The following is a 21,687-nucleotide window of genomic DNA, read 5'->3' as shown; positions in this document are numbered from 1 at the left end:
CTAACAAGAGACCTTGGTTTAAAAATCCTGCAAAGTCGTATGTCAGAGCCCTCAGGTTTGTCTTTCTAGTCGTTTTAGGTTAGGACGTTCCCGTCGTGATCTTTGGATTTTTAAATATTCAGTTTATATAGTGTATCAAACTCATTTCTTCATCTCCAATCATTAACCACACATTGTGTTTCAGCTTGATTTCTAACACATCTGCGGCAGGACGAGCATGGAGAAAAGAAGAAACTAATTCTCCTACAGGGGAGAAATGTTTACAAAACCAGACCTTCCCTCCTGTTGGTCATAAAGGTTGTGTGTATAAACTAAAGCTATTTGTGAAAGTGTGAGAATTGCTGGGTTTGGGATTACATTAACAAAACCCTCCAAAGTTCTTTCTTTTCAGACCTGCCCCTCATCAAATGGTCTTGAGTCTTTGAACTGATATTGTGATTCAGGTATATACATTAATAGTAATTAGAAAAATCTAATTTCACTGTAATTATTGGATTTTCTTCATTAAGTCAAAAATGTAAGTGGTTGATTCATGTGGTCCATTATCTTCATCCCACAAAGATTTAAACAAGTGCCCAGTGCAGTCTCCTGCTCCTCCTGGCTAGTCAACCGCTACCCCAGCTAGAGCGGATGACCCACCGATGCCCGCACTTGAGCCCAGTTTGCCCCAAGACCATGCCAGAAGATCGACCAAGCATGGAGGATTTTCCCGCTGTATGCGCAAGGGGCGGTGCCGTATCTGTGCCTGTATCTGAAACACATGGTATGACTGCGTGATGAATGAGGACAACCTCATGTCTGGAAACCTTGATGGAAAGATATTCCTAAAGGGCTGAGGTCCCCCCCCCCCCCCCCCCTCAGTGTGGTAGAGTGAATAGGAGTCGGAGTGGAGGGACAATGGGGCATAGTTGCTCAATACTGGAGTAATAAAGGTAAAATATGATTTTATTATTTTATTCATCAGAACACAGTTCACGGGCTATTCCTACTAACCTACCAAACACTGCAGTGGGTTTGAGGCCTCCATATTCTCCAGGTCTCCCAGCATCCTCTGCTACGACTCCATATTTCAACTCTGCTGTCAGTCCGCTCCCCCCACTGGAGTCCTCCTCAGTTCTAGGTCAAAGCGAAGCCTCTTCTCAGACGATGGACTCCCTTGGCTCCTTTAGCTCTGGAGCTAGAGACACTGCTGGGAAGGGGGGGGTCAGGATCATTAAGCACAGGAGGACTGGATTCCCTCTCTGAGTACACACTTCCTGGTGAGTGTTTTAACTTGGAATGTGATGCACTACCGTTCAACACACTACTGAGTTTTTGAAGGAAATTAAAACTTTTATTTAGCAGGGATTCTTTAAATTGATTAAAAGTGACAGCAAAGACATTTAAAATGCTACACATTTCCATTTTGAATAAATGCTTCATAAAATCGTAATAATATTTCACAATATTACTGCTTTACTGCATTTTGATCAAATAAATGCAGCTTTGGTGAGCATGAGAGACTTCTTTGAAAAAAAAAATTATAAAACCTTACTGGCTTTATGCATGTATTTAAATAATACATAAAATGTCCTGACATGACAATAACTTAATATTGATAAAGCAAGCATATTTATCCCATGTATTTTCCTTTCTTTTTTAAATCTTAGGTGGACGAATCTCTCACAGTTTCATCCCCAGTTTGCGGAATCATAATGCCTCCAATGCAGTGAGTTTGAACTGATCTGTACTTATAAACTGCTCAGTTTTAGATCATAGTCTCAATCCTTATTATATAACTTAAAATGTTTGTTTAAAAAAAAAATGGTTTGCGCTCACCTAGTCAGAGAATTGTTCTTGCTTCCAGCAGAATGGACCAGTTGGTACCAACCTTTCTCTGCTGTCACGAAACCCTCTAGGTGCCACACATGAGTTCAGACAAACCTGTAATGCTTGCTACAGTCGCATAGGTACTGTACCTCTTACTATGTGATATGAAAAAATGAGATGCATAGCAGAACTATTCCTAAACATGTTGTACTGTCGGAAACAAAGTGAATCTTTTCAAAATAGGGGCCACGGTTCCATGGAATTACATTATCAATACCTGATGCTGCGCCCATCGCTTGCTAAGAGAGTGTGCTGCTCTGCGCTCAAATCCTTAGATGACCTCAACTGGGAAGGGGTGCGACCCCGTCATGCTCGTAATAACTTTCCTTGGCATCGGCGTTTGTTCTTTGCAAGGTATGGCTCAGTCTTTATGAAGAATTGTGGAAAATTAAAGGGGTCATGAACTGAGAAATCCAAATTTTTGCTCTTTAACATTTTTGAGATCACTGTACTATAAAAACATCTCTGTAAGTTTCAGAACTCAAAACTTTTTTTTAGTCTAAAAAACAAGTTATATTGAAGGCCTATATGCCAAAACAACAGGGTTGTGGAATGTGCCACCTTATGACATAATAGTGTGGCTAAACACCGCCTAAACTGATGACAGTGACTGCTGCGGACATCACTGCTGCTTAAGCCCGCACACCAGTTCGCACATGTAGTGTAAATAATGAGAGAGGCAAACGCAGGTCTATGCAGAAATCAAATGATGATGGCTTTTTTTTATGTAAAAATCTTGATAACATTATAAGTGGACCTCAGAGAACAGTACAAAATTTAAAAAAAATGGCAGTTTATGACCCCTTTAAGTACTGAACAGATTATGGGAGTGGCCAGTGTTAGAGTGGGGTTTATTATTGGAATCATTCTGAATCAGCTAGAGATCTAATGATTCACTCGTTTTCTTGATTGATTACAAATCCTGCAGTATATCAGTATATGCATCAATCATTTTTTTTAATCTTAAAATGTTTTGCGATATTTGTAAAAGTATTTTACAATATTTTAAAATATAGAAACATTAAATTCCTCCTATTCACAAATGATTGCAGACATAGTGTGGCGTAATTCACGTCCTCACAGCTGTCCCTCACAGACATGTGACACACTCATTTATCACCGTATCCCTTTCCATTTCGTCAATAAATTTCATTGCACACTTTTCGAGTAGCTTTCTGAACATAATGCTTGATCTTTCCTCAGGACATGTTAACTGGCTGTCACTGAGAGATGACTGCTCATGACAATGCATCTATGGTCTTGAGTCAGATGCGTGCAAAAACATTTAATAAAAAGCCAGAAAAACCATGGAAAGAAAATCTTTAGTCAAAAAAAAAAAAAAAAAAAAAATTATTATGGAATGCTTTTCTAGGTTTGCTTGGCTCTGCAATATTTTATCGGGTGCATCCTTGCACTCTGTTATCACTTCAAAATAGCCTGTATCGTACAGGGTTACCCTGGTTTACTTTAAAGTGTTTTTTTTTTTAAAATTAATCTTAATATTACGTACTTTTTTTTTCTTTTTTTTAACCTAACACCCATGGCGAGACTCATTCACATAATCCCTATGCATGCATGGTAAATTATAGAATCACCAAAAAAAAATCTCTAATTGAATTGAATTTCACTGTGAATCTGATTAAATCAAATTATTCTCTGAATTTTGAAAAATCAAAACCTGTGAATCAAATCCATTCGCTGTTTACCGATGCTACACCTCTAGAATCAGCTCATTGCTTGGAAACAGATATCAGGATCTTGTCTTCTAGTTCAAAAAATTATTAATGTATGGTATGTAATATGTAATTATGATTTAATAATGAAATCATTTAATAATTAGCTCATCTGATCATTCTTCTTTGCCAGAAGTACTACAGAGAGCGTCAGGAGTCCAGTACTGGTGAAAACTGCACTTTTGCTATTGCCAGGCGGAGATAGATGTTGGCACAAGGAGAGGAAGGGCGCTCCTTAGTCTTGAGCTTTCTGTTTGACCCTCTGGGCACCAACTGAACGACGGGCCCCTGTCCCGTCTCTTCAGCTCCATAGGGCAGGTTATGTTCCTTAGCTGTGAGGTAATGTGCACCTTCATATTTTTAAGCCCAGTCTCACAGCCTTGAACTGTTACATTCTTGTTTTTGACTATGTTGTCTAAGTGGTTATTCTAGGTTCTCCTTGGCCTCCTGTAGGAATGTTTCCTGACAGTAAGCCCCCAGATCATTAGCAAGGAAGCCAGGAGAATCTCGCTGTTGTTGTTCCAACCTTCACTGCACGGAAATCACTTTTGATGATAAATAGTGAGAGTCTTTTTTTTTTTTAAATTCCTTGCTGCACTGGATACTTGGATCACTTCTGTCATGCTGTTGCAAGCACTTTGGAGCAGCCATTAGTAACGTGTATCACCTCCCTCATTACGCTTGTGTCTTTCGGCGATGCCAGTCTTAAACCTAACAGGTGGCCTGGTTCACGTGGTTCTGACTTCAGCAAACGCGGCGTGCTGCCAGGAACGCACGCCTCTCTTCACCCACTCTTGCCAGTTTGATGTGATTGCCGCCAGCGAGGTGCTGGAGCTATGGCTGCTAGCGGGAGGACAGTTGCTCCTTTTGCACATTCAGTCATAGAAACTCAAGTGTTGGGTGCTTCAGCAGGACCACAGGTACATAAGCGATGCTATAATAATACTTTTATGCATGCACACAGCAATCTTAAGCAATTTAAGGAAAATTAAGTTTGCACTTCCATTCCAACGTTTGGGGGTCAGTCAAGTTTTTTTTTTTTTTTTTTTTTTTTTTTTGGAAAGAAACGAATACTCAAGCCAATGGATGCATTAAATTGCTCAAAAAGTGACAGTAAATATAGTTATAATATTTAAATAAATGCTGTGTTTGGATTTTCTATTTATCAAATAATTGTGAAAAAATTTACCAAAAACAATTTAAGCAAATATTTTTAAACCAACCCCCAATAAGAAAAATGTTATGTGCGATGCTTAAAACTACAGCCTTTTGCTATCGCAGGAATAAATATGAATGTTATTTTTAATCTAATTTAATTTACTGTTTTACTGTATTTTGAGCAAATAAATGCGGTTTATGAACAGAAGAGATGTTTAAAAAATCTTGCTATTTTAAATGTTTAAACAGTGGTGTGGGGAATCACTGTCACTTTTGTGTCTTATTTTGCTCCACGCTCTGGTTCATTACAGTCTAAACTCTAAAGCAACTGATGGTAAAAAATAAAATTTTTGCTTGTGATTTGTGTTGGGGCAGAATTACCCGCTGAGGGGGAGATGGTGCAGGAGTCTAAGAGACACTGCTGGGTGGAACAGAATGCGCAGAGACAGAAGGTGAGGCTGAACAACAACACTGTGCCACCTCACAAATGCTCATCTTTGCCGGAATCTTGTCCTTTTATTTGATTGGCCCTGCAGCAGATTACATTTGATGTAAATTCTGTTGTTTTAAGTCTAGTAAGTCTTTGTTTTTCACCCGCCGTCTTCAGCCCATGCTCGGCCCCCACCAGCCCAGCGGGAGCAGCAGCAGTGCTGTCAGCAGTAGTGCTGTGGTCTCTGGAGGAGTTGTCAGTGGAGGAGGAGATGGCATCGGGGCTGGAAGCACCGGAGGAGGTGGAGGAGGACTTGTAGGATGCGGTCGAGGGCGCGGCTTGAATCTGAAGATGAAGTTTGTGTGTGGACAGTGTTGGAGGGAGGGTCAGGTCAACGAGCCAGACAAGTCACTGAAGTACTGCACTGCCAAAGCCAGGCACAGGTTAGCTTCCCTTATTCAAGCAGGCATCATCTTACCACCAGGATGCACAATATGAGCTCATTAAAAATTAACGTACCTGGAATGTTTACTGGAACAGTTGTAATGTGACTTCTTTTATTGGACACAGTAGACAGCAGCTTTGCCTGAGGTCGATAATGATTTGTTTTGTCTATTCTTCTTTCCAGCTGGACAAAAGAGCGCAGGGTGTTGCTAGTGAAATCATTTGAGAAGAAAAAGTGGGTGGTAGTGCGACCGCTCCCTTTTTCCCGTACCTACCCCCAACAATATGATGTAAGTCAATCCTTTCTTACAGATTTCACAATTTGAGTCTGATTCACAAGTTATTGATTCGATTTGTTGATATTTCAGGTAAAAATACTCTACCAACTAATGGTAAACTGAAATGTATGCAAACATTTAAATTGCACATAAGGCAGTTATTATAAAAAAAAAATTGTAATGATATAATTTTCTCAACCCTCCTCACAGCGAGTAAATCACTTGTAATATGCGACTTAATCTTCACTCTGGGCGAAATGTCTGTCGCTAGCCATTGGCTAATAAATTCTTAGATTTTACTCGCTGTTTAGCATAGATATATTTTCACTCACTGAACATTCTGACTGAGTGCTTGAGTTTCACTCTCCGTCAAGCGATCTGTACTATTTCACTTCAGCTCAATGGATGCACAGCATACCTGTATTTGACGTACCGTAAACTCTAGTGCAGGGGTCTCCAACCCTGCTCCTGGAGAGCTACTGTCCTGCAGATTTCAGCTCCAACCCCAATCAAACACACCTGAACCAGCTAATCAAGGTGTTCAGGGCTACTTGATAATTTACAGACAGGTGTGTTGGAGCAGGGTTGGAACTGAAGTCTGCAGGATGGTAGCTCTCCAGGAGCAGGGTTGGAGATCCCTGCTCTAGTGTGAAGGCGCATGACTCGCCATCGCTTTGCTGAGAGTGCTGTTTCTCACACATGCAAAGAGAGAGAGTGAGAGTCTTAAACATACCACGCTGTATTGACGCGCTACATGTAAATGATATTCTTTGTTGTATTTTCCTGTTAAGATATGGCGGTTTCTCCAGTAGTGGGCGGAGCTAATGTGCTATTTATCTATTACTATATACAGTACAGACCAAAAGTTTGGAAACATTACTATTTTTACTGTTTTTGAAAGAATTTCTTCTGCTCATCAAGCCTGCATTTATTTGATCAAAAATACAGAAAAAACAGTAATATTGTGAAATATTATTACAACTTAAAATAGTTTTCTATTTGAATATACTTTAAAAAAATAATTTATTCCTGTGATGCAAAGCTGAATTTTCAGCATCATTACTCCAGCCTTCAGTGTCACATGTAACATCCAGTCTATCACATGATCATTTAGAAATCATTCTAATATTCTGATTTATTATGAGTGTTGGAAACAGTTCTGCTGTCTAATATATTTGATGAATAAAAGGTTAAAAAGAACTGCATTTATTCAAAATAAAAATAAAAATCTAATAATATCTTTTCTTTACTATCACTTTTTATCAATTTAACACATCCTTGCTGAATAAAAGTATTGATTTTATTAAAAAAAAAAAAGAAAGAAAAAAAATTACCAAAACCAAATTACTGACCAGTAGTGTATACTATTACAAAATATTTATATTTTAAAAACATAGCTTTTTTTTTTTTTTTTTTTTTTACTTTTTATTCATCAAAGTATCCTAAAAAAGTATCACATGTTCTGAAAAAATATTAAGCAGCAGAACTGTTTCCAACTTTGATAATGAATCATCATATTAGAATGATTTCTAAAGGATCATATGATAATGATCCCAAAAATTCAGCTTTGCATCACAGAAATAAATAATTTAAAGTATGAAAAATTTAAAAACTATTATTTTAAATTGTAATAATATATCACAATATTAATTTTTTTTTTTCTGTATTTTTGATCAAATAAATGCAGGCTTGATGAGCAGAAGAAACTTCTTTCAAAAACATTAAAAATAGTAATGTTTTCAAACTTTTGGTCTGTACTGTATAAATATAGTTTATTTTTTTTAACAGAAACCCACGAAGACAAACAATACCTAAGGCATCACCACCAGTCTAAGTTCAGTTAAAAATGAAAATATGAAAATTCATACATGGTTAAAAATTTTGTTCTATTCATTTTATATATATCGTGTATGTATGAGGCACTACGAAAGTGGGGGGATGTGGACCTGGATAACAAAACCAGGAAATAAGGGTCAATTTTTAAAACAAAATTGAATCATCTGAAAGCTGAAGAAATAATCTAAATAAGCTTTCATTGATGTATGGTTTGTTAGGATAGGACCATATTTGGCCCAGCATACAACTATTTGAAAATCTGGAATCTGGGTGAAAAAAAAATCTAAATTTTTAAAATGTAATAAAATTAAATGTATTATCATTTAGCAACGCTTTTGTCCAAAGCGACTACAGTGCATTCAGGCTATCAATTTTTACTCTATGAATGTGTTTCTGGGGAAATCGAACCTCCCAATTATCTTCCATCACCGCCGATGCCGCCTATCGGTCAGTATTTAACCAACAAAAACCCCAAAAAAAAAAATGATGTGCGCTACCACTTGAGCCCGACCAGGAATACATATTATTAAGGAACTACTAAATATTAAAAAGAAAAGTGTCGAAAATGCATATACTGCTGATAATAAATTTTTGAGCTATTAAGTTAGGACTTTACAAAAAGATCTCATTGGAACATGATCTTTAATAAAGTATCCTAATGAGTTTGTGGCATAGAAGAAAAATCTATAACTTTGATAATATACAGTGTATTTTTTGGGGCTGTTGCTACAAAATATACCTCTGCTGCTTATGATGACCTGGTTTTGTGGTCCAGGGTCACATTTAAGTTGCTGTGCCATTTTACAAAGATAAGCTGATTTGGTAGAATTAAATACATTATGTGTGTGTGTGTGTAATATAGTATAGTATAGTATAGAATAGTATATCAGTCCGGCGAGTAAAATAAAATATTTACTAGCCAATGGCAATTATATTGCCAAGGTGTGCCTTGGGTTGTTTTCTAATTTTGTGTTCGAAAGTATAATGTTTTAAACACTGTCATAATTAGTTTGCACCAAGAGATTTTTCTCGACAAACAATAATGTAATGTAAGACATAATGTAATACATATAATTACAGACATCACTAACAGGCAAAGGAAATATAATTACTTTATATTAGTACATATATTAATCGCTGTTCGACCTCTAGGAGTTCTTTTTTTTTTCCAGCTCACTCACGATACACCCCGTTGTTACTAGCGATTACATGTGCACATATTGCAGAACAGTCTTACCTTTTTTAATACTTCTTAATACAAACATACCTTCTGAATGTTCATACCACTAGTAGTTTAAGTGGAACAGGTTTAATTTGCCTTCACTCATTTGCAATGTTGCACTTGAAATGAGATGACCTACATTCATTTGTCCACATTAAAGGGGTCAGGTGTGTAGTAAATTTCAAACAGTCCCTTAATTGCACATTATTTAGGTAAAATCATTATTTTGTGTATTCTGAACCACCAAACGAAACAAATCATTAATAGTGGTGTGGGAAATGTGAAAACATTAAGCCCACCACCACAGCCCTTCTTGGTCATTTTTTTAGCTTATTGACATGAAGCACAAGTTCGTAAACAGATCTTTTTGAGCGGCTTGAAACTACAAAAAAGTTGCCATCAAGGCATAATCTCTAAAAATATGTCGAGTTGTTAAGAGAGTTTTGTTAAGATGTTTTAATCGCTGCACAGCTGTAATTTGTTACCATTGTGTCCCATTTAAATATGACCTTTAATGAATTGAGAAATTTGGTATGGTTACAATTTTAATCGGCTATTTTGAGTTCATGTTTTTGCGACTCTCTACTTTTATTTGCAGATGTGTGTTCATGTCATGAAACAGAAGAAGTGCCACTATATTGGGAACTGTTCTTTTGTCAATCCACAGTTTGGAGGAGCGGGTATGTTGTGTGACCTACAGTGAAAAACAACGAGCTAGTGTGAGAAGTGCCAGGTGTCCTTCACGACTGAAGTAATGATTTATAGCTTCATTTTTTATGCATTTTTGTGGGTGTGATTCAAAGTTTGATGTTTCCTTAATCCATTAATGTGTTTTAATACAATCTGCGTATCTCTGGGCTCTCATAAGTGAGAGACATGCAGCAGATGTACGAGATGTGGCTTTCATTCGACCAATCAAAACCGGCGTGCAGAAGACACCCTCATGACTCCACCCACCAGAAGAAAAACAGATCGCCATGCCAACTGACTATTCTGAGTCAATGGTGGGTGGCTGCAGAAGAAAGTGGATTTGTTTGGATTGAAGTGGAAAGCTCTTAGATTTTGTTTTTTTTTTTAAACTGCGTCTGTCCGTGCTTCTTTTGTTGACAGGTTGGGCGACGATGTCTGGTGGTGGAGGAGGGGGATCTTGTGACCTGGGCCTGAAAGTGTGTGGTTTACAGGCAGTCTGGATGAGTCTTTCCTGTTCAGATGTCAGCTTCTTAGGCGCTTTTCCCAACTCTTTCAGTGCCACTCTAGGAAAGACCAGACTCTGCTGCCCTTCAAGGGCAGAGCGCTTGACTATAAGGACTAATACAGTGATTGTTGCCACAGATACCACACATCCCACATTGCTTTAACACCCATTATCAAACCCACTCATTGTCATGACTCTTGGAAAACAGGCTTTAGGTGTGTATGTAGTTGCACACCTGGTACCTTACAGCTAACGCAAGTAAGGGCTATTTTGTTTTTACTCGTTACCTAAACACATTTCTTAGGAGTTGAAGATCTATGTCCCACAGCTGCTTGTTTAACTTCAAAAACCAAAAAAGAACCAGTTGTCACCCGTAATCAATCAACAAGCACCTGTCATGAAGGCCACTCATAGTTTCAGGACAAGTATGTAGTGGCAGGTGGCAGATTGATTGATTTTGTCTGTGAGGTATAAGATAGTGGTGCTTAACTGTTCCTGCCATATTGGTAGAAAGAGTGTTGAAAATGAACAGCCAAAAAGTGGGCCATTAAAAAAGAAATTTGAGCATGTGGTTCAGATGTCGAAATGTATTTGATACAACCATGGCAATTAATAACGGACTACAAACAACACAACTCGCAGAACTGCCAGTCACAGATCTTGCACTGAACATGTAGCACGACTCATTTAATCATTTTTTTTCCATTTGCAATGAGTGATTTCAACGGCAGAGTTCTTGAACAAAGAAAGGGTAGAATGCACACAAAGGATGTGTTGCCGTCTGAGTGATCTGAACTATTTGGATTGAAAATACACCTTTGTTATATTATTATTTTTTTTTTCTTTGATCAAGAGTGATTGGCGGGCTGGAGATGCTTCACCCGTTGTTCGTGTCAAGATAACTTAGATTGGGATTTGAAGTGCAGAATCGGTGACACCCATAACAACATGACGATTAAGAGACATCTTGTTTGCCACAGTTCAGCGTTGGGCAGTATGCTCATTAGTGTCTCTCCAAATGTTACAGTTATAGATTTCATATTAAGAGAAATCACCGGAAATGCATTACAAGAATATAAGAAAAAAGAGCTGTACGTGCCCCGCCTAATTTGTAGGTTATAAGTCATAATTACTGTCAAGACATGCAGTGCTATACCGTAGTACGCGTGTCCTTATGTGTCAGTGGACCAATGAGATATATAGATAAACCTCCATGGTACTACAAAAAACACACACACACACACACACAACTATATCTAATAGACTGGCATATACTAAGGATTATTGAGAACTTCGCAGTTAAGCGAATTTCACGTATAGACCTTACCTTGTATTGATTAACATAGACGACTTGTTGGTATTGAGCTCTGCTATAGGGACATGTATTGCTGATTAGTATCGGTGAAGTGATTATTTTTTTTCTTACTTTTAGAGTACACTTGCCAGAACGTGTACGATTTGTGAGGTCTAGAATGAGAATGTGGCTGCCTCAAACTGCCTTAAAAATGCTATAGAAAGGTAAATTGAATCACCCGAGATCAGTTTGTTTATAGAACAATAGAAATCAAAGTTTGGTATCTTGCATTAATTTCAGGGTTTAAATGAGCTTGTATTGCTTTCCAGCTTGTATGGAGATTGAGAGGGACAGGTCTGGAGTTACCTAGTATGCTTTACACCGAGGGAATGGCCTATTAGTACTACTACTACTATTATTTATGATGGATGAACAGTGATGATAATGATTGCCATTATGACTACTTCTATCTTTCTATATGCTATTGATATGAAGTATATGTATAGAGCTGCTACTGTATAACACTTTAAATATATGTATCCATGGTATGAATATAATACTTAACAGTGAATTATGGTCTTTGTATGCTTAGTGGGCTGTCCAGTAATAGAGCAATTGAGATCCTAGGGTAGTTCTCTCTTTCTGTTTTCTTTCAGCCTAAACTCAATGAAAAGCAAGTGACACCTTAACATTTAGAGTGTCATGCTTTTGTGATGCTTGTTTAGTTCGCTGTCAAGTTTTTCCTGAAACCTGTGGGATCGTCTTTTAAGAGGGTTTATAGAGTGGTTGTAGTGAAGAGACATCATGCCTTAGCAAATTCCTCTCTGCACCGACGTTCATGATTGTTTCGATTCGATCCTCACAGCTCTCTGTACTGTGACTGGAACACAAAGCATGCATGGATATCTATGTTTGTCCTGCATAGCGCCTTATACAATACATTTATATACAATTATAAATACCTTAAACAAATAATCCTACTCTTTCTGTATAATGATCTATACAACCTTTAGACACTTGTTTAAAGAAATAGGGGAGGAAGTGTATGTAAATGTTCTCTGGTTGACAATGGAGACTGGTTTTGCACATAACTCTCATCTGAAATATTCTGAGGAACATGATCATGCTGGGATGGGATGTTAGAGCTGAGGTAGTTGTGTCATAAACTCAACCTGAGAGTGGAGAATCTCAGTTAACAGTCTCTGTTGATCAGACATGGGGTGGAGTTGCAGTCATTCATATTCATATCAAAGGGTTAGTACTGCTGGCCATTGACTGTCTAAGGCTGCAGCAATGGTCAGGTTTACTCCCATCCTCATTCTTGCATTTTGTTTATTTTATCACCAGAACTGGAATGTTCTGGGCTCTTTGGACTTCAAAACCAAGGAAGAGTTTTTTTTTTAATGACCTTTGTGTTGCACACTTTTTCTGGATGAAGTGTAAAGCAGAAATATGTTCATAATTCATGTTCAGCACATAAAAGACAAAGTGGGATTTAGCAAAGGTTTGCGATTATATAGGTTGAGATGGTTTATATTTCACCTGCTTCGATAACCAGTAAAAATCAGGTTTTTTCGAAAAAATGAAAAAGGAAAAACAACCCCCCATCCCACCTCTTTTTGTACTGGTATTTTTTACATTTGTCTGTTTTTGTTTCTCTTTTTCCTCCCTGGTTGGAAGTGAAATATTGATCCCAGTGGACCAAATCTCATTAAAGTGTTTAACAATAAATAGACTGTTTTAGAAAATGTGTGTCTGATTTTATTGACTTTCATTGAATTGCTTTTTTTAAAAGACGTTTTAAATCAAATTAGAGTTGTAACTCGACAGCTTTGAAGTCATATATGTTTCTAGTGTACTCCAAAACAATGAAAAAAATTCATTTTAAGAAATGCATTTAAAATGTACAGTGTGTATCTCGTATTGATCACATCTCCATGCACTACAATATATATTTTTGTCCAATCAAATGCTCTCTAGAAGGAATGAGAAGTCTCCTCCCTCAAAACTTGGCTAGCGTGCAGACTACTAAATAGTATAGTATGCAAAAAGCAGCATGGCAAATAAATAGTCTGTCCGATTAGGCTGTATTCATTAAACAGTGGGTACTGTACTTGCATACATTAAGAATGCAGTTCATCAATAGTTAATACCTGAATAAAGTACATATTCTGAAATACATAATCTTTCTTTATTTTTTTATTCAGAAGTTGTTAATTATCACATTTTAAAAACATGACATTAAGGTCCTGACTCTCTTTGCCTCTGGAAACACTGAATGATACTGATATAACGCAGCTTGACTGAACTTCTGCCCTCACTTTCGTAACATTGACACGCAGGATGTTTTGGACTTAGATAACTTGCCTTCATTCTTATTGGCTCGCGGAGTGAATACATGCAGCTAGAATGACCAATAAACTACCGCGCCTCGTTGACTATTAAACAACAGACAACCTGAAACGATGTTCATTGGTCAAAATCTTCAGCCCTGTGGAAATAAGGAAATTTGAGGTGGGACTAGTTAAGTATACTTCGATAGATAGGACAGACCTTGTGACAGAGATAAAAAGTTTGAGAATTTTTAGTGGCGCATTAAATTTATGTGAGAGACAGTTCGAGTAAGAGTCTCCTGCGTCCAGCTTTTCCCCAGGTGTTGAGAAACTGATACTGTTTTGAAATGTCTCTTCAGAAATTCCGGAACTGGTGCCGAATGTTCAAAGCCTTGCTTGACTACCCTTTCTCTGTCCCTTCGGTTGATGACAACGGTAAGAATTTTCACTGTTGGCCTCAATACAGGTTTATTGTGAATTCTCACTGTACAGTCCTGCAAAGTGGTGTACTGCAGGTTGTACTTGTCACATTAGGTACTACGTCATGCATTAAGCAGACCAAGTAGTACACACGTTCAAAAATGAGACGCAAATTGACTAGATGTCCAGTTCTAGTTTTAAAGGCACTAAGTAATGCAATTTTTTTTAGATAACGTGCATTTTTTTCTTTTCATGACTTTTCATGAAGTGTCAACAGCTAATATTGTGCACTGAGAAATAGTTTACTAACAAAGTTTTGTATACATTACAGTGGCTAGGTCATCTGTCTTTGCAACTAAACTATTAATATTATGGGGAAGTTGCATTAATTTGCATTTTTTTTGTTCTTATGTATTTACATATTGTATTTAATTATCCTGTTCATCAGTGTCATTGCATTGACATCATGTCTTTATATAAAGTTTTTGTATAGATTACATTTATTGTTGCGTCAAGGAATTGGGCTAAATCTGATGCAGAAGTGTATAACTTTGTATTTCAGCTAAATCGGGTAAGTTATGAAATTATGAAAAGAAAATCTTTCTGGGACAATATGATTCTGTCGTCTGTATTAAGTACATTCATGAAAGTTAGGACTGATCATTTAAATGTGATGGACACGGAATCCTCTTAAATGTTGAAGGCGCAACCGTAAATGAAATGTCCAAATAATACCACAAATGTGGGCTACACTGAAATCGCTGATTGTTGATTTGTAATGTATCATATGGGCTATATAACATAAAAATAAATAAATAAAACATGGAACATGACCGAGTAACATAAATTGCATATCGCCTGCCATAAACAAGGCAAGATACATGCAACCTCATTCTACACGTGAAACCATGCGTGAAACGCGATATTGTTCCTGCTTCGTGATGGTCTGTGTGCACACTGTGCGTGCCATGAGTGCAAGTGCGAGGCAATGTGCCAAAACCTAATCCATAGACTGAACAAGCCACGGGCGGTGCTCCCGCGAGGCATGAGCTTAATTAGGTACAATGACAAGGCATATTTTTGTTTAAATCCCAGACGCTGTGTGTTTATTAATGCTGCCTAAGTTAAGGTTTAAAAAAAGTGGCCTTTTGTGGTCACTGTACTAAGAAAGCGATTTTCTATTTGGAATGAATTATTGCAAGTGTAACAAGGCATATGATTTTGAAAGTTTATATGTGATATTTTACGCCCCACACTTCAAAGCCCCCCGCCCACCCTGTGTCCAGTGTAATGAGTGTATCTATTTGGCTCTCTGTAACACGTTTTTTCTAATACATTTGGAAAATAAAACCGTTTTGACCGAGCAATGAGGAGTCCCCGACGATCCATTCGCTCTACGTTACTGACACACCTCTGTGTTGTCACGCCTGATTAATTATTCACGAGAGGAGAGCTCACCCAACCAATCCGCGTTCAAAAAAACCTTTCTTTCCACCCCCTACAAAGGGGCACGGTTTTATATGCATATTAAAACACTTCTGTAGCTAACTGGAAAATCGGGTCAACACAGAAGTAGAGTCTGAATAGAGAGAGTTGTCAACCAGCGAGGTCCCATTTCTCGATTAGATTTTTGAGTACACGAGTCCACTGACGACATTAATATATTTTCTTCTTTTGGTTAACTGGGATTTCAGGTTGTCTTTTCGAAGTTACGGCTATTCTATTACGCGCGGCACGAAAAAGCGTCGGTTCAAAAAATGGACGCTGGGACTCCTGTTTCCTCCGTCGCGCTGGACGTGTAGGCACTGATACTCAGGCTGCTTTTCCCAGTAGTTTTATTAAAAATAATGGAAATTCCGCCACCGAATCTTCTCGAAGGCGACGAGGTAAGTGCCTCTGCACCAGTCGCGCGCTTGCAGGCTCGCGGTCGGTGCTCGCTGTACTGCCCAATTATTGTTTCAAATGCAGAGTATAATACATGAGTATGTTAATATAACAACAGAGTCAGTAGGCTTTTCTCGTTATGTAATATAATCTGAACGTTGTCGTTAATTCGTGTTATTTATAACGTGGTTCGGCGAACTTAATGTCTCACGGTTTACATTCTCGAACACAACTATGGGACTTGCCGCTGAATGAATCACTCATTCTTTAACGCCCCCATTAACGAGAGATCTTTCAGTTGGGGTGTAAGTAGAAACGAATTCACAGAAACAGATGGTTATTTTTAGCACTGTTTAATGTACATGCACATAAGTAGCTCGCGCCCCTTCTCGCCTTCTGCGTGAACTGCTCCTTGATGGCTGCGCGCTTGTTTGTCTTGTGCATTATTGTGTGTTGTTCATAAATGTTTGTGTTTTTGTATGCTGAATCCTTGTCTGTCACAAACTGAACTGTAACCATATGAAATAACAACATGCACGTTTTAATAATGAACCTCTTCGCAAGAACCGCACTTTAGTAAGTCCACTTGATGAAACTTGATATTATTTTCCAAATCTGCAGTTTGTTCTGCCCAGTAACAGAACTTTTCAATTTTATTACAATTTATTTACATGTGTTCTGATACATCTTACGTGAGATTCTTAGACTTGGCATTTAAAAAAAATTGTCATAATTTATAAACTGTTTTTTTAAATTGCAGAAAATGATAAAAGAGAAACTCTTGAGGATGTGGACTCTGAAGGGGTCCATGGAATGGGGACCGTCAGCTGCCTTAACACCTGCCATCTGGGAAAAGACCATTCCCCTATGATGGCGAGACCTTCCACCTGGAATACATGGATCTGGAGGAGTTTCTCATGGAAAATGGCATTCCAGTCACAGGAGATGATGATCATAAAAAGGGTCTTGAGGAAGAAAACTTACAGCTGACAACTGAAAAATCATCCACACACCTCTACAAGCAAGACAGCCCCAGCAGATCTTCTCTTATGCCAGTCATGAATTGGAGCCTCAGTGTGAGGAGGAAGTGGTCACAATCACGGCATCCAGCTCTAGCTCAACAGAACGGCAAATCAGGTCAGCAGAGAAACACGAACCCAGTGTACTTTCGGTCACAACACACTTATCCATTACACAGTCAAAGCTGTTTATCATCAAGCTCTGAGTTAAAGGCACAACACACAATTCAGTGATATTTAAACCTATTGAATTGAATTAGCAAAAATGTAATGAAACCGTACTAGATGTTGGTTGTTTAATTTCACTATTGGAATTTACTAATTCACTTCTCACCACAGATGAGGAACTCGTGTGACGCCAGAGCCCATTAATCCAGGACGATATTGAGGTAGGACATTCAACTTTTGAGCCGGATCACACAGGACCTTGTGCTGTCCAGTATACCTGGAGGAGAACTGTTTTGAGAAAAACCCTCGTAAACATCGCTTCTCCGAGGAGGAGCTGAAGCCTCAGCCTATGATCAAGAAGGGCAAGAAAGAAGGTGCTTTGTGCCTGAGTAAACAGAAGTTAAACACACTAGTCGCACTTTCCTCAGGGTTTATTTATTATAATTAACTAAAACTAAAACCATTAAAACCCAAAAAACAACTTGAAATAAAGTAAACGTTTCCTGAAATATCCTTAAACTTATTTTATTTCAGCTATTTGTAAGGCCCCTTATATTTACTTAATGTACTAAAATAAACGAAAAAATGATAGAATACTATATAAACATTTCAAAAAGTGAACTAATACATATGGCACAAAACAACAACTTTCAAAAAAATTTAAACCACAAAGTAAAAAACTAATTCAAAATATTAATACTAACTATATTAATATCCTCAATAACACTAAAATCACATAGCATGAAATATTACCTTAAAATATTTTGTACACTAGTATCTTGACTGATCGACAACCTTGCCTGAGGCCCAGAACTCAATTATACCAGTTACACCCTGAATAAGCTGTTCTTCAAATCCCTTTGAAAAAACCTCAACACAATACGTGAACGTGTTATGTAACAAGATATTAACAGTTGTATTTTATTAATCAACAGAGCCATTCTCAAAATAGATGAAAAAATCTTGTTCCCCAACATTTGATTTGACGGGTTTTTTTCTCACTATTTCAGGACGAGAAATCTGTCATCGAGGAAGAAGAACAACATTTGCATCCAAGCGTTCCAGAGAGAGCCAGGCGGCTAAAAAGAGAATCAGATCACAGTACGGAGCGCGGCCTTTCTGTAGCGAGAGAACCTCGGCTCTGAATGCAGGAAGTGGCAAGCAGTTGCGCAAGGACTTTGGGCGCTTGCAAGAACATTGTGGCACGCTATGAAGGCCACATACGGACCCTGTAAGGGACAAACAGGCATACAGCCAGTTTTGCATATAAACACATAATCAAAAGAGTCTCCACACAGAGTTTAAAAACACTGCAACTCTTACAGGTGAATTAGTACATGTTACTAATATGGCGATTAACAAACCTATCATCTCTTCTTTTTCCAAGTGCATCGACTGAAGACATCCAAACAATTAATTGATTTATTTTGCATTTTTGAAAGGCAAAAAATTAATAATGGTGTGGAATGAATGAGGAGAAAACAGGAGATAAGTGAATATGTGATTAGAACTGTACAGCTAAGTGATGTGTCTTAAAAACTCGTTGTCAGCCACTCTTATCAGGCAGTGTACTCTTACTTCATTGCAAACAGCAATGAAAACAGCAACAGCTTTTTTTTTTTTTTTGTTAATGGTGCACCAGGGTAGATAGAGGCCTTCCCTAAAAATTTACCTGTTCTTGTTTTATGACAAGTTTTATAATCATCCAAGTAGTTTCAGGAATGTGAAATAATGTGCATTGGAATCACTGGTCTTTCATTCATAAGAATCACTGGCATTGACTTTCCTTATATATCTTCAGTTTGCATATCTTTTCTTTCGCATTCTTTGAAAAAATTACATCAATTCAAAAAATTACTTTGGCAAATTTGGTACAGGTACCACTTGGTGCATTTTGCCTGCAAAAGTAGAAATAAAAGGCTACTTTGAAATACGGGAGAATTATTTCACACTAAAAAGCTGTAAAAATGGAAACAAAACTGTAAAAAAGGAAAATTGTAAATGTAATCATGTTTTTTGTGCTGCAAAAAACCATAGTAAGTGCTTGAAATTCAGCAGAAAATATGTGCTCTGTATATCTGCAAAACCCAAAAAATATTTAGATAGTGTCTCTTTCATAATAACGGAGAAATAGATCTTCTAAAATCAGACCTTGTTTTACTTCACAACATGGTGAGTTTGTCATTTCTGGGACTTCGTGCAGGTCTGTTTATGTTACCGAATATAACAAACTGTACCATGTGACGTTCAATCTTGTATCTGCTTAGAACTTAGGCAAAAGAAATGAAGTGCTGATATTAGGAGTTTTTCCATATGTATCATATGATTAATATGATTTTTGTCACTCGGTTCAGTCTCTGGTTCAAATATTTTACAAAAATGGCTTTTGCAGTTGTGAACCAGGATATTGCTGGCAAGTGTCCAACCTTGGTTTGTTTTACAACACGTGCTTTATAAATGAAAAGAAAGAACCCAACCAAGCAGTCATTCATAGCTCAGAGTCAGTATGACCCCAATAGTTGTCCTCAGCGAGAGCGCCTGTTTACTAAAGGCGCAGCTAGTGTTACATATCAGAAACTAACTCAAACCTCTCCGTAAGGCACATCGGGGCCCCCCTGCTTGCAGCTTCCCTGCATTTCAGGCACAATTTTTGTGCAACTTGTCTCTGTCATTTTGAAACCATATATCATCAGGGAAAGAAGATACAGTTGTCAACTTCCATCGAAGTTTCACAAACCATTTTTATATCCTTTGTGCTCTCCGTGAGGTCATTTGGGTTAAGTGGAAAGTTCAGCTGACCAGTTCATTACCATGTTTTAATTTTGTAAAACTCACATTGATGCCAGCATTTTTTGTTCCTTTTTCATGTGTTTTGGTGGAAGGAATCTGATATGTAACAAAATCTTGACCAAAGCTACTTTGATTGACAACACCTGAAGAACGCTGTGTGCTGTAGCTAGCACAGAATGACCTGTCCACTCCAAATCAGGTGTTTTAATCTTTGCAAATCTGTGGTGTCTGTAGACACGGTTTTTTAAAAGTGCTCTATGGTTTGTCATTTCTCCTCGAGCTTCCTTTCTGAAAAGGTGAAATTTGAGAATGGTGTGATGAGGACAAGACAAATAAATGGACTTGAGCTGTGACTGTTCTGAAAGGAAAAGTGAAAGGGTGTTCCTGACAAGAAGGTGTTTCCTTCGCTTTGAAAAGAGAAGAAAAGTCGGTTGCCTATGAGATGCCACATTTGTTGCAGTAACTCTTTGTTTTGCAATCGACTATTTTGATATGTTTTTTCAAATTGTTTACAGTTTCTTTTGCGGGGAAAGAATTCTTATGAGCATTTTTTGTGACTTGTAAATGTTGTGCGGTGGTCTTGGTGTTTTGGTGTTTTCCATATTTATTAAAGAATTTAAAAATGTTTCTTGTCCGACATTTCAGTATTAATAAGTAACTCTGCATATGAAAAAAAAATGCTTGTGTGTTTCAGAGAACAAGCGAGGTTACTGAATCTCAAATTCTCAGATGGGGAGAGGAGTCGTTGTTAACACAGACAGAGTGGCCAAAACAAAAGTTCAATAACACCAAGAGGGGCGGTGCTAAAGACGGCAGTTGCGATATGCAGTCTATACTGAGCTTTACCCAAATAAACGTTTGTCGTAAAAAATAGGATGCCATTCATGGTGTTGTTCACTTTTATTATATTTCCTTTCATGAGCGAAACACATGTTCAATCAGTATTTTACCTGGTCATTTAATACAACGTCCCTGAATGCTGTTCAATGAATCGAAAGTGCGGTGTTGATGTTGCCGCTTATGGGCTGTATTGCAGTGTCGTATACAATCTCAAATCACCTGTCGCCGATTCTTTTACTCATGGGAGGCCGTACCACCATTGAGGTCCCCGAGGGAAGTTGTAAAATAATTAACTGATATTAATTCTGGGCTGTCTTTGTGCTGCAAGGAAAACAAGGCCAAGATAACAGATCTGTCTCATCTGAGATGCCTCAGCGGTAGTGTGGTTTGATAATATCGTAATATTTGACAATGATCGAGTATTTTTGCAAAAACGCATAGTCACAACACCCTTCAGAGCTGCGATGGGCATACCTTATGTGAAGTCTAGACTGGTGCGCGTGGCGCATTTAGAGTGCGTTTCTTTCATCAACTGCAAATGATTCAGGTTTATTAGATTAAAAATGCTTATTAGAATGATCACAAACTTTCAAGACTGGGTGACAGAAAATGTACATATTTAATACCCTTAATATATCAAATTCCACACGAAGAGTGCCAATGTGATACTGATTTTTTTACAACAGCTCAATACACAAAAAGTCGAAAAATAGACTATGGGGATCAGAATCCCGCCAAATGTATTGCAGTCATAGATCGAAAAATAATAAGCAT

General features: G+C 37.8%; 2 pseudogenes; both read left to right on the top strand.

The window, feature by feature from the left end:
• Positions 1-675: 675 nt before the first annotated feature.
• LOC122145395 lies at positions 676-10,134 on the top strand (annotated as a pseudogene).
• Positions 10,135-14,147: 4,013 nt separating this feature from the next.
• Positions 14,148-18,496, top strand: LOC122145394 (annotated as a pseudogene).
• The last annotated feature ends 3,191 nt before the right edge of the window (positions 18,497-21,687 follow it).

This window comes from Cyprinus carpio, chromosome A6 (assembly GCF_018340385.1).
Source record: "Cyprinus carpio isolate SPL01 chromosome A6, ASM1834038v1, whole genome shotgun sequence".
NCBI classification, from domain to species: Eukaryota; Metazoa; Chordata; class Actinopteri; order Cypriniformes; family Cyprinidae; genus Cyprinus; species Cyprinus carpio.
This window is presented reverse-complemented; position numbering and strand designations above follow the sequence as displayed.